The 16,774-nt window shown below is 38.2% G+C and overlaps 1 pseudogene; it reads right to left on the bottom strand.

Moving 5' to 3' along the window:
• Window positions 1-143: 143 nt before the first annotated feature.
• Window positions 144-16,664, bottom strand: LOC113081404 (E3 ubiquitin-protein ligase rnf213-beta-like; annotated as a pseudogene).
• Between the last annotated feature and the right edge of the window lie 110 nt (window positions 16,665-16,774).

Below are 16,774 nucleotides of genomic sequence, written 5' to 3'. Positions count from 1 at the left end.
TAATTTAAATTAAATTTTAAAATTATAAGAAAAAAAGAACTCTACTATTATTTTTAGTTTCAGGCACCATTGTACACTGCTATTAAATAACTGGACACGTTTTCATATATTCTGTATAAAAAAAAAAGTAAATGCACTATTGATCCATTATACAACTTTATTTGGCAGATTAATAGCATGGAGCATTAAAAGAGACAAAATGTGTTACAGCAAAATTGCAATACAGTATTATTTAATTTAATTAACTTTTGTTCCCTGAATCAAATATTCATACAAATCCCTAAACAATAAAGTGCTCAACAATATGAAGACATATTCAAAGCCCTAAAGAGTAAAAAATACATTTTTTTAATAAACTTGGATTAACAATATAAACACAGTGATTTAGTGTGCTGGAATGAGTCATAAATCTGTCCTATACAAAAGACATGACAAAGACAGCAACAACTGACAAAAAAAATAAAAAATGAAATAACAAAGCAGTCCAGATCTTTACACGTTTATATTATTCATTTTGGTTTGGCTCATTCAGAAGTACTTTTCAGTGTTTGAACTCCACTGCAAGCCTCCAGATTTCTGCTGCTTTAGCCAAAGTAATTTCCTCTGGAAGACTGTCTAGACCTGGAAAAGAGGTGATGTTCTTCATCTCCAAATGGTATTCCATGGTGGACCTGATGCTATGTTATGAAACACAGAAAGAGAGAGGAGGAAGGGTGTTCAGTGGTGTGCTTTACATCAACAGTTAGCATTGGATTCTATTGTTCTCAGCACATGCATTCATTTCTTTTCATTCTGACCAGCTGCCTGCTCAATAGATGACTAGAGCGGGGCACAATGACAGATGAGAGCCTGGAGAGGTCAAAGTGTGCCTCTGTTGGGTCTGAGAACCCACAGGTCTCCGGGGAATGACTAGGTCTGGGAGGTCTGCATTGTTGTGATTGAAAGTGAGTAAAAACTTTAAAAGACCCTTATGTGGTTTAATGTCGTAGTACTTGGTGCTACATGCTATAGGATCATTTTAGATGTATTTGCTTTGGATGCCAGAACACTGAATGACATTCACGATTGGATTAATGTTTACAATCACAAACTAGATTTCAATGTACATTTAAAAAGTCAAATGTCAGACATCTGTGAAAAAGGCCAACTTTGCCTTTTGTGGCCAGTTTGCCTCATCGAAACCCGCCCTCACAAATGGTGAGTCCAGAAGGCTGCATTCCAGACGGCTGGAATGCTGGGTAAATTATTTACAACTATAAAAAAAACAATAAGATCAGTTCTTACTCCCAGTGCGGAGCGAAGCCTTCTTCAGCAGTGCTGTTGGTCTTGAGCTGAAGGATTTCATGTAGTTCCAAAGAGAAAAGGTCAGTATCTGTGATCCCAAGGAAAACCTTCACCTGCATTCTTTCCTCTGAAGTCAGTTTATCTCTGAAGTCTTTAGACAGTCGCTGGAATGGATCCTGCAAAATTGTGCATTGAAAGATTTAAAGTCAACAACAGAAATCATAATATACCTGACCAATAAAGATGCAAACCTCATGAATATGTTCTGGGATTAAGTTTAAACAATGTCTTAATGTATTATTTAAATAAGCAATATTGTCCAGCTATTAAGAAAAGCTTGGGTTAAACGTCTTTGAACTGTTGGTGGCACACGCTTGGCACACTTTGACCAACAAATTCCCTTGGATTTATAACCCTCATACTTCCACTCTCTATGTTGTTTAGGGTCAATCAGAGGAGGTCAACAGAGGTCAGCAGTAATGGGGTCAGTTTACTGAAAGGCTAAATAGCTGAGCAGAAGGAGGGAATTAGAAATAAGCTCTGTGAAAACATTTATTCTGTCTTAAGTTATTCACGCATACACTACCATTCAAAAGTTTGGGGTAAGTAAGATTATTATTATTATTTGATGTTTTGGAGAGAAGAATTTTATGCTCATTAAGGCTGCACTTGTTTGATCAAAAATACAGTAAAAACAATGAAATGTTGTGAAACAGTAATATTGTTAAATCATATTAATATTTACTATTTATATATTTTTTTCTTTTTTTTTATTAAATGTATTCATGCAATCGCAAAGCTAATTTTTTAGCAGTCATTACTCCATTCTTCCAAAACACAAAATCTTTCTGAAGTGATTTGAATATGCTGTTTTAATTTTTGCTTTAAACATTTTTTTATTATTATCAATGTTGAAAAACAGTTGTGCTGCTTAATGTTTTTGAGAAAAACCATGATGCAGTTTTATCAGTAGTTTAATAAAAAATCTTTTTTCAAAAGATAAACATTTATTTGAAACAGAAATCTTTTCTAACATAAATGTCTTAACTGTCTCTAAAAATAATTTAATGCATTCTAGCTGAATAAATAATAATGAAGCATGCATCCTATAGGCTCAATGTAAACTTAAGTAGAGTCTAGTGAGAGAAGAAAACAAATCCTAGAAATTAGAATGTAATTACTTAAGAGATTAGATGTAAAAATACTATGTGATTGGTATTAATGATATACAGTCACAAAAGCTGAATGTCAAATTACCTGTCCTTTCCTCATCATCTGTTCACTCTTCCAGCAGGTGAGAAGCTGCCATGTGGCTGTGCACTGACTAAGTCGGTTCTCTTTTAAAGCCTGAAACCAAGCAGCGTGGAATAATATTACAGGATCAGACCGATTATATACACTGATAGTAGTAGCAAAATACCTGCTTGGTTAAATTCCCTTTTAGTTGCTAGTTTAAATGCATGCCTCACCTCAGCTATGGCGCTTGTGATGTGTTGGTTCATTTTCAAGGAGTCTGTCAGATAGGACAGCAGCAGAACTTGTGGGTCTCCACCAGTTTTACCTAGGAAACGAAGGCCAATCTCCACAGCGTAAACTGCGTCGCACACATCAGTGTATGAACGTAGCATTGATCTCATGAAGCTGAGCACAGAGGCCTTGAGTGCTTCCTGTAAATCAGAAGAAAATGTATTCAATTTAATAATTATAGATTATATGATATTACTACAGTATGTCACCAATAAACCAGAAGCATTTGCTCCTCCGAGACCTACTGTTAGTAAACTGAACGAAGTGCAAAGACACTGAAGAAAATTACCTGAGGTATTTTGGCTCTGACCTCATCAAGGACTTCTATAAAATTCTGATGATGTCTTCTCAGATATTTATCAGTGTCCTGCAAGAAATTTGTAACTATGAGTTCTCATTGTAGTAACTAATGAATCTGGTCATATATTTAACACTTTTATGATAATACGTTTTAAAACGTGTAGACTCACTGTTTGAATGCGTGGTTTGCCTGCAAAAAAGCGTCTGCTGAGTTCTCTCTCAATAGCTTTATGATCACTGGAGCTCACTGTTTGCTGACCCTTCTCTAGTTTGTAATGGCAGTTAGCTAACACCAGGGGGAGCAACTCCTTCTCTGGGTGACACAGGGCAAGTTGGCTCTTGGACAGTGCTGCCAAGGGCACTTTATAGTCACTGTAAGAGGAAACGTAACCATCTGACATGTAAACAATTTTTGAAACACAAATGTGGCAGTAAAGACATTTATTCAAAAAACTATTTCAAATAAACACTTTTCCTTTGTTCTTTTGATCAATAGTGTACACTCCTTCTCAAATACACACCTGTCTTCCTGGTGACAGAGTTTTCTGGCTTCTCGCACAAGACTGTTGTGAGTCTCAGACAGGAGATCTATGACAGCGTGAAGACATGAACCTGGTCCGTGATGACTCAGGGAGAGAAACTGCCCAGAGCTTTCCATAGTTATGTCTTTTTCACAAAGTGTAGAATCCAAACCCAAAGAAGCTGAAATAATGAAACAATATCACTATAATATTATGAGGTTACAATGACTCACTTGTATTATTTAACTTTGTTATTTTAGTTTGAATTGTTTTTTTATCAGTATATAATCAGTATATAATTTTAAATATTGTTAATTTAGCACTTTTTAACAGCCAGTTTAATAATTATCATGGACACGCATGATACACATAATGATAAACACTGAAGGCACTGCAAGTTGCTTTGGATAAAAACATCTTTTAAATTCCAGATGTATACCTCTAGCAACTTACCGTTATTGGATATTTCCATTCTGAGTTGGTTCCACACCTTCATGAAGATCTCTACTCTCTCCGACAATAATTTCTTCTGATGGCCTATTTGGATTAACACAAATTAGAGTACAGTAATATTGCATACAGTATATACAAAAATAAATCAACATGTTATCTCCAGTGAGTTTAAGTGTGACCAACCAGCAGGAATGCATTGCAGCAGTGAAGCGATGGTGTGGGTCTGGTTCTCAGAGCCTGGAGGAAGCACTTTTATTAGATCAGACAGCAGAGCAGCAAGCGACGGCAGATGGATCAGCTGTCTTATGCAGTGCACCTGATAAACACAATCACACACATATGGATATACTGAAAGTTTGGGAACATTCTTAAAGTCAGTATGAAACCGTGTGCTCAACTTCCATAATGTAACACAAAGGCTTTTATAAATGTTTTAAGTTAACAAACCTTATTGATAAAAAGGGTGAGCAGGGGTGCTTGACACTGGTTTATTTGCTGTGAGAAGCTTTCCACTGTTAGGACAGGTGAGGGGCTCCAGAAGGCAGAGTGGTGGGTGGGGCAGTTAGTGGGGAGATGAAGCATTTTTTGAGGGTCTCCTCTCAGGACATTCATCAGGGGACTGTTAGAAAGTTGGTTATCAGTTGCAATCAGATCCTGTGCCCTGCCCAATGTCCTTTCCAAATCCTGAAAACAGAGACAAAGGTTGACTGATGGAATTATATGCATTCAGTGTGGTTATATGACTGAATTTTTACTCCATCTATTTATTTAGAATGTTATTTGTCTTTTTCAAAGAAACTATTAAAATGTTTCCCATTCTTTTCAAATGGTTTACACACTCCTGATATTCAGCAGTATCAAGACTGACCTGTAAAACAGGATTGATGACGGTTTTACAGACTGTGGTCTCCCACTGCTCTCTGGACTTGCGTGTTGCCAGATCCACACCGGCACCTGGCGAAGAGAAAAAATATCAAACATAGGTTTCCTGGTTGTGCAGTTCGTTGTGTTTTTGTTATGGTCAACTAAAACTAAACTCAATTAATTTTAAGTAACTGAAAAGCTGAAATATAATACAATATTAATATTCAATGAAAAACTTAAGTAATAAAATTACTATAAAAATGGAATACAATGAATTAAAGCTATATAAATATTTTAAAAAGAAAAACAAAAGCATGTAACAAAATTACTAAAACGTAAACTAAAATTAAATAAAAGATCATTCAAATATTTATAAATACCACAATATATAAAAAGTATTATTAATAACAATGAATTCTGTTCACATGTTATGCTCTCTTTTAGTATTATATACGTAAAATGCATGCAATGCTTTGAAAAGTTCAAGCATGTTTAACTTTAGTCAACATTAAAGGATACCTGAGGTGGTCTGTAGAAACCTGCAGAAGATTAGATGAATTATAATGGCAGAGTCATCCAAGTTAATATTTAAAGTCTTCCCAAGAACCTCCATGTCCTTCTCAAGATGTTGCCAGAGGAACTCATTGACATCATTAACATTTGGATGGATCATATTTCTGATACCCTGTGAAGAATCAAGCCCTTTAGAAAACAGTGTTTTTATTTCTCTAACACTCTTGGTCCACTAACTGAATAGTAGTATAATGTAATAATGTAGTTGGCATTATATAGAGAATTGTTAAAAAAAACAAATGGAGCTGGCATGCAAGACAACATTTATCAGGTAATAAGCAAACTTTCAGGGTTCCTTCAAACCTTTTTACCTGTTGATTGTGAATGGCTCCTTGCAACATGGCCAAGTGAAGACAGAGACGGAGGAGACAGGACTGTGCTGAAGTGTGATTCCTGTTTGGTGCTTCAGACCGGTTTCCAGCGTGTCCCAGTACATGTCCAGGCCGTGTCATGTCAGAGATTTCATGAACTTCAGTAAAACCGTCAACTGGTTTATGATTTTGACCTCCTATACGGACTCTACAAGTGGCACATCTTGACTCTTGCATTGGTTTGCCACACTAAGTAAGGGGAGAAAAATCAATGTTCATAATCAGTTTCACAGACAATATTACCAGTTCATTCAAATGTGAAAAAGTGAAAGAAATTAAATCTCACCCCACCCACAAAGCATGCATGACCGTTAGAACACACTGTAAAGTAGGGAAGTAAGACAAAATCTGTTATGCAGGAGGCATTTGAAAAATACTGTATGTTAATTTTCACTTCATGCACAAGTCACACTCACAGTACATCTTTTTTTTCTCTCCAATGAACCACTGCTGGGCCTCACTGGTATGGTCATCAGGCATTGTGGGTAGAAAGGCTCTCTAAGGATGAGTAAAGAAACATAGCTATTTTAAAAAATCTGCACAATCAATTCAAACCACCAGTGCACCAGCATGCTGCAAAATGAAGAGTGTGAGCATAAAATCAGATGCAAACCAGGGGTCATCCCAAAACTCGTTCCTAGAGGTCCAGCAGGGTCAAGCAGAGTTTATCCCCAAACTCTAAATAAACACACATGAACCAGCTAATCAAGGTCTTACTAGGCATTCTAGAAACTTCCAAAAAGGTGTGTTGAGGCAAGTTGGAGCTTAACACTGTCCTGTGTCCTTCCAGGACTGAGTTTGGAGACCCCTGCTCTAAACACACTCCAGAAATGTATATTATTCATTAAGAAGCCCTTACTGTCATGTTCTGAGGTTGAGAGGCAATATTGAAGAGGGGACTCAGCAGCCTGTTCCCACTGTAAAACACTGAGCTTGCATGCACCAGGAGCTCCAGCACAGGACGGCGTTTAGCAGGTACACCTACACGGAGACTCAGGTAAGATCCTGGACCCCCAATCTTATTGGATAAGAGAGCAGTGCAGAGCTCTCTGGCATGTCCTGTGATGTTTTCTCTAATAACATCCTCTAAGAGTCTGATCTCCTGTTGAGAGAGAGAGAGAGAGAAATGAACATGTTTAGTTTTGCCAGACTGAATGTCTGAATCTCTTAAAAGAATGGCATTAATGCTCAAACATGTTCCTATTGAAGGTTGGATGAAGTTCTAGAATCAGAATGAGTAATCTCAAATTTAGTCCTACATGGATTCTGAATTCTGGATGTTACCTAGTGATTAATAAAATTATAAAACCTAACCAACACTTGCCTGTGCCTGAGGATATGTAGCTCTATCAGGTGACATGAAGCGACAGGTGACCTGTCTAAACACAGCTAGAGTCAGCAGGACGTTTTTCAAAGGGCCTGAACCACCAGCCTGAAAAAAAAACAAATTGTGACAAATGTGACATTAACATTTCTATTTCAAATATATGCTGTTATTTTGGACTTTCTGTTCATCAAAGATAAAACAAAGCACAGATTTTTCCTAATATCCCCACATTCTTCAAAATATATTTTGTGTGTGTGTGTGTGTGTATGTGTGTGTGTGTGTGTGTGTGTGTGTGTGCGTGCGTGCGTGTGTGTGTGTGTGTGTGTGTTCAGCACAAGAAAGAAATGAATACATGTTAGGGACAACATGAGATCAGATGTGAAATGGCTGTTGAAAAGTGTGTGTGTCTTGTTTTTTTATACAGATGTAGACTCTGACCTGTAGTGCTTCTTTGACGCCATTTGTTGTGCCTTCATGCAATGCTTCTCCCACACCATCTCTAAGAGTACGGTATGACTGACCACAACACAAGAAACGATCCACCTCTGTAGGAATCAACCTCTGTAGAAGAGAAAACAAACAACAGTGATCATAGAGTAGGTACTTTTATATTTTAAAAATATACTTTAACTCAATTTTATTACTTGTCTACAATATTATAAACACCCTTAACACAACACATTTGAATGGCCGTACATGAAGCTGTAGCATCTTTGCAGGGAAGATCCATTCATGATCAGTGCTGCTGATTAGTGCTTGCAGACAGTCCATGCTAGCATGCCTGTAGATTGCTCGAAGCAAGTAAACTCTATACCAGTCATTGTTACCATATTCACACACAGCCTTCATCTGCTCCAAAAGCTTTAGCTCAGCTTCCTCAAAATTGTCTGAAAGACACCAAACATATGGAAAGGTTGCAGAATAAAACATAAAAAGACATGTTATTAATTTAAGCAATATACTTTAACTGCCATGAATTGGTCAGACCAGAAGTTACTCGTACCGGTTCTTTTGCCAATAATTCTGGACAGGATACAGGCAACAGAGTCCAGACACATTCTGAGGCGAGCCATAGACAGCAGAAACTCAGCTGGGTCGTTCTGTCTGGAAGGTGTCTGTTTACGAGCCAGTCGACTAAGGAAGTTTGAATTCTCCTTCAGATGTCTTTCATCGCCATTTAATCCAGAACAAAACAGGGAATCCTGGATAAACAACAAATTTGCTTTTAGAAACAAACATGCAGATTCTAAATAGAAATGAATGTGGCTGAAAGTGGAATTCAACTGTTGATGATTATACCTCGTAAAAAATGACAAAGGTTTGTAATGCATTGTTAAGCATACTTTGGGCGGTTGCTAAGATCTTGATATGTACTTGCTTAATGGCCCAAAACAAAAAATAGGGACCAGGGGATTTTAATAATCACACTTGATGTACCATTCATGACAGTGGTACAAAATGGGTTAAGCGCCAACATTTTACACTTAAAACAGCACAATAGTAAAAGTGATACTTGGCTCAGCATGCACTGACACACCTGGAAACAGTTAACAAATAGCCGGTAGAGTTCAGTTCTGTCCTCCTGGTCCAGAAGCTTGTTCTCCAGGTTTTCTAAGTACTTCTGTATATGCTTCTCTACCTGTTTGAAGCTGAAGAGATTATCTAATTACAAAATGTTCTTGATTAGCGTAAAGGCCAATTCACACGGCACCGACAGACGCCTGTAACCTGACAAAAGCCAAGTAAACATGTTCAATTGCCTAAAACAACAATGCCAACCAACGTCAACAGATGTGACAAAACCCAACAAAGTGTCTGTTGCCGTTGGTCAGCATCTGTTGGTGCAGTGTGAATTAGCCTTAAGCAAAACTCTCAAGACTCACTTCATAAAGCCAATACTGCATATTTAAAGTCATAAACAAAAGGTCGCCTGGATGTGGTAATGTGTTGTCTGTATTGCAGCACCTGTATTGCAGAAGAAGTTTCGGCAGCACAGAGCGCACCACAGGGCTCTGGTCAACACACTCCAGGAATGGGGTGAGCTCTCTAGTCATATAAACATCTCCTATAATATAAACAGTCGTGTAAACATATACATAAAAGCAAATTATAGATTAAATTGCTCTTTCTAGATCCTTTCAATGAATTGGTTGTTTTGATTCATGGAATTAGACTGAATGAGTCGCTCTCAAACTCAATGATCTCATTACTTAAATTTTGTCCTGTTTGTCCCACTAAAGTCCCTTTCACACTGCCATTCCGACAAATACACGGGTAAAGTGTTCCGGCAATTGTTCCCGGGTCACTAGATTTTGAACTTTCACACTGCCAGTGATTACCCGGGATATGTGCGTGCTTTCACACACAACCCGTAAAGATCCCGTAATGACAAGTGACATCGGGGGTGACGTGTAATGTACGAGTTGAAAACGTTAGGCACGTTATACTTTCACTGAAGTAAGTGAACGATCTCAATGTCAGCGTGGAAAGTGAGGAACTAACTGATCTCTGCTTCATTAAAGTTTGCACATATTTTTTCGTTGCGAAAGTTGATCTTCCTTCAAAACAGCCGGTAAAAAAAATGCGCGATAATGTGCGTCATCACTTCGACACGGCATTAGATCTGGCTTTTGTTCACACAGCGCTCGTCCCAGGATTGAACCCGGTAATGTTACTTGGTCCCCGACCCGGGTTTTAATGCTGGAATCAATCCCAGGACGTGTTTGCTTTCACACAGAAGGTGACCCGGCAATGTTCCGGCAATTTGCCGGGTCCGACGAAGACTTGAAATATGGAATACCAGTCGCATGAACCACTGACAGATATTTAAATTTTAAATGTATGTCTTTTTCGAAGTTCCCGCTCTCAAATTAAAGGTCCCCTTCTTCGTGATCCCATGTTTTAAACTTTAGTTAGTGTGTAATGTTGTTGTTAGAGTATAAATAATATCTGTAAAATTCTAAAGCTCAAAGTTCAATGCCAAGCGAGATATTTTATTTAACAGAATTCAACTACAAAAAACGACCCGTTTGGACTACAGCCCTCTAGTTCCTGCAGTAATTAACAGCGGTATACAGATAGGTGAATTGTGTGAAAAATACTGTTTCTTTACGCGCGAAACATGAACACATGTTATATTGCATACTGTAAACACAATCAAAGCTTCAAAAAAGCTTTAACAACCATGTACAGAAATGTAATTATTTTATGAAATATTCCACAAGGAAATCCACCCACCTTGTGCTGAAATTAGGAGAGAGAAAAGCAGTTCCACCAGGTCCTCTGGTGGATCTTGATCATCAGTCAGACAGAAACGAGAAACCACCTCCAGGAAGAAGGCATTACAGCATTTTCTTATTTCTTTATGCTGCTTCAGGGCTAAGCTGTAATAAAAACAAATTTAGACATTACAGCCAAATCAATTAACCACAGTAAAGAAGCTTATTGTTCATTGCATGCCTATTCTGTCTAAATGGATATCTGAAGTTACCAAGAACAAAGAATTTATACTCACTCTATGGTCTTGGAGACAGTGGGACGATAGTTGTTTGACAGAGGTAACCTGCATTTGGGACAGAAGGCTGCTCCTTCTCTCTCTGTAGATCTTTTCAGACAGGACAGACAAAACACATGCTCACAGGGAAGCACAGTGGGCTCCGTCAGATCTGACAGACAGACAGAGCACTTCACTCCATATCTGAGAAGAAAACAAAGTGTACAGAAAATAAGTAATCATAAGGTTTATTTTTGGAATAGCACATGCTAAACAAAGAAATACAGAAATACTATAAGTGTATTAAAACAGTAATGTTGTTCAGTTATTCTTAGTCAATAAACTGCAGTTTTCAACATTGTCACATAGTTTAAAATAAAACCAGTCATATCATATAAAATTATACAACTCAATCTAAGTGTACCGCAGTTCTCTGCTGATGGATTCCTCATGATAATCATTGAGTATGCGGATGATTTGCTGAAGATTGTCTTTGCTCCTCAAATCAGGAGACCGCTCCATTAGCTGTGAGAGAGGAAATAAAAGCAGCATATATGCTAAGGACCTTTCGGGTTCTAAAACTTGTTGCTTTGTTGCAGCATCTATCAAATTTTAACATATTTGACCATCTTACTATAGTCTCATAATGAAGTGAGGGGCCTACAGGGGTTTCTCGTACACCAATGTCTCCTACAAGCGTAATGAACAGAGCAGACAATAATTCTAGACTCACCCCATGTAACTGACTGCAGTGTTTCAGAGTCAGAACTTTAATCCGTTCATCTCCATCTTTCATCTCGATGACCACCTTTTCAATGAACGCAGCCACTAGCAGCATCCCCTGCCACACTGACCTAAGGAAATAACAGATTTTTTATGAAATTATGTTTCATGTTTTCAGATTATCCTATTTTCTACATCTACAACATTCTTCATAGCTCACTTTATAGTGTCCAGGTGCTTAAGACAGCCATAGCTACTGTAGCCAGGACTAAGCACTCTCTCCAAACACGGCTGAAGTTGCTCAACTCTTTGTAAGAAGGTCTGGCATTCACTTATTGATGACACCGGCAGGAGCTTTGCTTCTTCAACACAGATACCAACAGCTAGAATGTCCTCACACTGTCATAAAACAGAACAAAAAGACAAATCTCTTTGAACTCATCTCAGTATTGTTTCATTTGTATAAATTTAGAAGTTTGACTGCACATACTGGTCACTTATTTACTGGTAATTATTTTGTTACATAAATGTAGGTTAAATAGGCACTGCAATCTAAGTCATAATTAGACATGAAAATTCATGCTGCACTACTGCTCCTCACCATATCAGGGCTTTCTCTTTTCAGTCTTTCTCGTTGGATGATGCAGACCAGTTGAGGGTTGATCTGAAGGGCATGGGATAATGTGTCCAGGCGTGGGCTGTAGATTTGAGCTGCAGCAAGGATCCACGATGGAGAGAGCTCAGGAGTTACTGACATCTCCATCTGCAGGGCGAACACACAACCCAGCACTGCACTACGAAAGACCTGTAAAAAAAATGCACACACACCCATAGACACCAACATTAGGACACTAAACATGAGATTTGAAAATACATTTTCCAACTGTTAAACCTATGTACCCCAAGCTCTTCCTCAGAGTGGATTTTGAATGACAGAAGGACATAATCGGTCAAGTATCGCTGACCCAACTCGACTTTATCTTCCTCTGAGAGTTCTGAATATAGCCACCCAGTCCACTGCCAGACACAGCACTAACAAACTGCTGAATCCTTGCTTTGCTGCCTTGCTCAGAGCCTGAGAGAAAATGCAAAAACATGGAGTAGTTGCAGAAATGCTATGTACAAGAAGTGAATGTAGTATCTGGTTAGCTAACTGGCCAACTGTAGTCAAACACAAAACAAAAGACCTCACCTCGCACAAACTCTGATTCCTCCCACAAACTCTGGCAGTATGCTTTTATCAGCCAGCTAAAAGGAGCAGCACAAGGCCATTCTACTTCTCCAATAAACAGGTGACACTGCACATTAATCTCCTGATCCGGATCACTAAAAGAAGAAATCTATTTCATCAGTTACAGTGAGATATTTAAAAGCATTAAAAACCTAATTTAAAAAATAATTAAAAAACACCTGGCATTTTGTGGAAGGGTTAGGTCAAGGAGCTGTTGATCTTCAAAGATATGCAGCCAGAACTGGGTCAGACCCTCACTGAGCCCTTCTCCATACAGTAGGTACAGGTTGCGGTCTCTGTCCAAAACTTCTAAAACTCGGGCAAACACTGTGGTCAAAACACCCTGAAGATTGCGCCACAAAGTGTGCCTGAACAAACACAGAAATGTTTTACTATTTTGTTAGTCATCTCTTAATCTACGGCTGATGAAATTTTATTCCCCAGTTCAAAGTAGTTGAACACCATTATTTTTCTCCACACAAGTTTTAATTATCTTTTATCCAACCCATTTTGATTAACATGATAAAATCATCACTGTTTTTAAAAATCTGAGATAGATAGCGATAAAAGATTTTTAATGCTAATTGCATCACACAACTGCTGTACCTAAGTGTTCCACCTTCCTGCAGAGCTTCTCGGTTCTTCGCGACTTTATAAATCCAGTCTTCTGCGTTATGAATTAATTCCTCCTTCTGCATCAGTGCAAACATCAGCCTCCTTAGCAACACTTTCTGGAACCGTTCTGAAAATACACATGAACGAGCATTTGTGACTTAAACTTAGAATTTTTCATGGTTCCTATTTTCATTGAAATGTTACATATATTGTACAGCAAGGGGCTTAATTATGACAACAATGGATATAAAACCAGCTGACCTCCTATCTGCCCAGGGTCACCTCCCAGAAGGCCAAGCAATATGTTCATGCGCTCCATACTCCTTGAGTTTTTTGGCATGAATCTCTCAGCAATGAAACAGCTTTCTGGGTGCAGGATCTCAATAGAGACAAACTGTGTAGATGCACTGAATCTCCCTGACAACCAATCAAACACAGTATTTCTGTCAGGAGGTATGAAATTCTTTTTGATATAGCACATCTCCGATGTACAGTATATGTTTAAACCAATCTATTGCGAGCTTAAAGGATTTTACCCTCTCACTTTCTGGGCCACTTGTATCCATTTCCTCTGATTTGTTGAAATCTGTATAAAAAATGAATTAAGAAAATATTGTGCTTTCATGTGCAAAGTTTATGACTACAATACATGTATTGTGGTGTTCTAGGTATTTTTAGACCCTAAATATGGCTTGGGTCTTTCCTTCAGTGCAAGTCTGTGTGATTGCTATTGTCCATCAGGTAGAAATTTTAAGATTAATTACTAAGACCTTACCTCAACAAACTGCATGATCTGAAGTATACTTTTATGTTTCAAATATTATGTTTTAATACAAAGGGTAAGGGGATTGTTGTCGTTAAGTTAATGTTGGCGTTTGGTTGTTGGTACCTTACATACCTGACTCTACTTTCTGGGAGATGAGTTTACTTATAGGTATTCCACAAAAAGCCTTAAGATTTAAGCTCATGTCACCAGAATCTCTGAGGTCATCAATATGTGCTGATAGCCATACTCCTTTAGTAAAAAAAATATACTTGTTAAGAATAATTATTTGGCAATATCTAAACTCACTGCAAATGTTTCATCTGCCAAAAATAAACTTACCTCCTTGAAAGCCAATGTACTTGTTGCCACTTGTTCTACATTGTTCCCCCATGCGGGAAAGCTTTGTGATAAACACAGTATAGACGTTGCACTCATCTGATTTTATGGATAGGATTTCATTTATGGTACAGTATCTAAGGTAAGAGGAGTCACATAAAATGTCATTAAAGATGATTTGGCTCATGTTATACAGGGTCTTAATAAACTGAAATCAGATTTAACCAGCATTAAAAGGACTTACTTTGCCGAAGCAATAAGTTCATTTTTGCACAATGACTCTTCCATGTCCATCTGAACCAAAAGAATGTGCAGAGAAAGTCCAGATACCCTCAGGAAGGAACTTTAGAAAAATAAGTAAAATGTTTTGAAAATTGTTGACCATTTGTTGTGAAAGGTACTGAATAAGTCACCAAAAATAATAGAAACATTACCGTATCTTTGTTGCAAAAAGAAGCTTCTGTGTCAAATTGGTGTAAAGAGAGCAGAAGAAACCGCTCAGTGGACAAACCCAAGCCCGGGGCAAGATTTCTCACATCAGCTTCAGTGAGAAGACCGGAGAACGTGGTTACCTAACAGAAAACATATGCATTGGTTTTGCAAGATAAATTGGTAGATATACACATGTCCTGACCAGACATGGCATGAAAAGATTCCAGCAACACAACGTGACAGAATCATCAAAAAATCAGAGCCAAATCAGATACATAATTAGCATCTGAGATTATCATCATCATCATAGTTTCTATGCTGTTGTGACACACTGTAAGATATTAAATCACGAACAAATGATGCTTAAAAGTCTTACAAACATTACCTCCAAGAATCTGCTCTTCTCCTGATAATTTTTGTTCAGATGGTTGTCCAATAGGTTCTGAGAGATTGATGGCTTTGCTGATGGAAATACATTTCTTGAAGCTTATCTCTCTCCTGATTTCCAAAGTCTGAATACTTTAACCTAAGTACAGAGTCTGGTGACGCACAATTTCAAGAGAAAGCTTTTGGCATTTCATAGACTTCCTCTTCCTCATCCATGGTTTTGTTTGAGTCTGTTGTCTCTATGTCAACAGGATTTCCGTCCAGTTTCCAAAATATCAGAAGCATCTCCAATGTTCTCAAGATCTTCATGAATTTCTGCATTCTGTAGATCATTGTCAACTTCCATTGGGACACCCTCTCCTTGTGTCCTCTTCAGGGAATTTGTTCATTTCCTCTTGAGACTCTGCCCATATCTTCATCTTCATCAATGTGATGAGGCTCACTTTCCTCTTCTTCATGTATACGTCCTTAGCCACATTAATATAAGAGCCCTCTTTACTTGGTACACTGATCTCATTCTCAGACTTAGAAATGCAATGGAGTTCATCATCTTGAGCAGATTTATCATGGCTCCGTTTCTGTATTTTCTCTAAAGCCTGCAGAAGTGCACTGGCACAAGCATCCCATGGAAACCAACAAAGGCATCTGATAAGCTGAAATTTTCTTCAGTAGATTCAGATTGCTGAACTTTGAGAACTCTTGTGTCCACTGTTTGAGTTTCTCCAAAACTCTGTGCTGCCAAGGAGTCAAATCTGTACTCCTATCAACTTTGTGTTTCTCCAGTCTGTTTTTAAGTGGAACAGGAAACCTTTTGTAGACTTTTTCCTGGTCCTCCACCACAACCAGTCTGAAGTCTTTGTGAACTCGACACTTTACTCTGTGTGAACCAAGTCCAAGTCAACATAATTCTGTCCACTGAAGCAGACATAATATTGATTAAGGCATCATACAGGCTCTCATACAAATTGAGGAGATTCAATAGGATGACAGTCCGACCTGTCTCCATGCATGCCTTTATTCTGCTCACATTGCGACATATCTGGGCGTACTCCTGGTCTCTGGGAAATCCTGATCCAAAAACAATTCCGGGCATGTATAGTTCTCCTTGGAGAAAATATGGTGTTGGATAATATACAAGGGCAGCATTGTTAGTTGTGAGCAAAAGAAGGTACCGGCACTCTTTGTCACTGTGACGGTCAAGATTTTGTTCAATCATTTTCAGTGTACTTGGCCTTTGAATTTCTAAGTTCTTGGAAGATGTCCCGAAAGTAACCAAGAGGAATCAAAATCATCCTCTTGTCCACTGAAGTTTCTTAACACAGCCTCTGCCAATTCACTGTCAGATGGCTCTTGATCTGAACTGTTGACTGTTGCAAAACATCATTTTCACCAAGCTATATAAATCTCGGAGTCCAAAGAACTGTTCACTGTCAGTTTTACAGATGTCTAGGTAGCCCTTTGCTAATTTTGGCAAAGGTGCTTATTTTGAGAAGACTGCTAAAAGGGAGGATAAGCAGATTCTTCGCCGTCTCACTAAGTTCCTCTCAACTGGGTCCCAACGGGAAACAAAA

Source organism: Carassius auratus, unplaced genomic scaffold (assembly GCF_003368295.1).
Source record: "Carassius auratus strain Wakin unplaced genomic scaffold, ASM336829v1 scaf_tig00034167, whole genome shotgun sequence".
In the NCBI taxonomy this organism is placed as follows: Eukaryota; Metazoa; Chordata; class Actinopteri; order Cypriniformes; family Cyprinidae; genus Carassius; species Carassius auratus.
This window is presented reverse-complemented; position numbering and strand designations above follow the sequence as displayed.